Source organism: Pyrgilauda ruficollis, unplaced genomic scaffold (assembly GCF_017590135.1).
Source record: "Pyrgilauda ruficollis isolate IOZ18807 unplaced genomic scaffold, ASM1759013v1 scaffold37, whole genome shotgun sequence".
NCBI classification, from domain to species: domain Eukaryota; kingdom Metazoa; phylum Chordata; class Aves; order Passeriformes; family Passeridae; genus Pyrgilauda; species Pyrgilauda ruficollis.
Genome location: NW_024525156.1, coordinates 4,395,032 through 4,396,808, shown reverse-complemented (window position 1 = coordinate 4,396,808; position 1,777 = coordinate 4,395,032).

Here is a 1,777-nt window from a genome sequence, read left to right as displayed (position 1 = left end):
TTCAGAACCTGGTCCTCTATAGGGCATCTAATGGGATTGATGGGGCCTGGATGCCTGGGTGCCCCTGTCTATTCTTAGGTGAGCTTTGGGGGTCGAGGGGGGGAAGGGGAACCTGTAGGGCCAGCCCCATATATGGTTATGAGGTGAAGGTGCCCCACAGCCCCACTGGCGTCACAAGCTGATCGGATGTCAGGGGTTGTGGGGGGGGAAGTCCCAAAAATATCCCATTGTGGGGGGAGGGAGAGGGAACAAAGGGATGGGAGGAGGGGCACAGATGCCTGAGCTCCCGTGGAGGGGGAAGGGGGGGGTCACACCTGTCCTTTGTCTGTCTGTCCCCTCCCCCACCCCAGGGGGACACAGGCATCCAGGCGAGTCTTTTGGCTTGCCTCATCTATCCTGTAATAAACTAGGGGGATGGAGGGGAAGGGGAGTTAGAGGGGGCCCCTATAGGGGCTGAGAGTGGGGTACCCTGTGGGTCTGGGGGGTCCTATGGGTCTGGGGGAGCCCTACAGGGTTTCTGTGAGTCTAGGAGTGAGTTGTCTGGAAGGTTTATAGGGCCAGGAGTGGCCTGTGGCAAGGGGGGGGAAAACTATGAGTGTCCTATAGGGAAATATTTAGAGGTCCTGTGGGGCTGGATATGGGTCCTATAGGACCATGGGATTGGGGAGGGGTGTCTGGGAGTGGGTTCTATGGGGCTGTGTGCACATACAGGGATTTTACTGAAAGGAAGCAATGGGAGCCCTGTGAGGCTGACAAGGGTTCTATGCAAGTCCTATAGGGCTGAAGTGGTGTCTTATGGGGCTGGGGGAGTCCTGTGGAGCTAGAAGTAGGTCCTATGAGGCAGGGGGGAGGTATATGAGCTATATGAGCTTGTGGGTGTGAGATATGGGGGTCCCATGGGGCTGGTGGAGCTTTATAGTTCCATAGGGGTCACTGGACCCTATGGGGCAGTGAAGGTCCTATAGGACTACAGAGCAGAGGGAGGGCCCTATGGATTTGGGGAGTGTACTGTAGATCCATAGGGGTCACCGTGTCCCTATAGGGCAGTGAGGTGGCCTTGAGGTCACCCGTCTGTACATGCCCTCCCCCCTCCTGGTGACGCAGCTGCAGGGGGGAGGGGGGATATAAGGGGGGTCCCCCAGGCAGTGCCTGCAGACCCAGGGGCAGGTGGGGCAGGGGGCACTTGGAGCACCGTGAGGGTCTGGGAGGGGGTTATGGGGGAACTAGGGGCAACTGAAAGGGACTGGGAAAGAACAGGGAGGAACTGGGAGGGAACTGGGAGGGTCTGTGGGTGAACTGGGAGGGACTGGGAGGGTCTATAGGAGAACTGGGAGGGTCTATGGGGGAACTGGGAGGGACTGGGATTATACTGGGAGGGTCTATAGGGGAACTGGGAGGGACTGGGAGGATCTAGGAAGGAACTGGGAGGGTCTTTGCAGGAGACTGGGATGATACTGGGAGCATCTGTGGGGAAACAGGGTGGGACTGGGATGATGCTGGGGGAGTTTATATGGTAACTGGGAGGGACTGGAGTGATACTGGGGGAAGAGGGAGGGTACTGGATAAATCCTAGGGGGATACTGGAACTTACTGAGCTGTTCTGTGTGTGTGGCTGTGTGTGTGTGTGTGGCTGTGTGTGATGGTGTACTGGAGAAGTACTGGCGGGGCTGGGCAGGGATGCTGGGATGTAATTGTACATATTGGGATATACTGGGACATACTGTGGGGGGGGGGGGGGGGGTTGGGCCCCGGGGCCCCCGCCGCGGCCGCCGCCGGG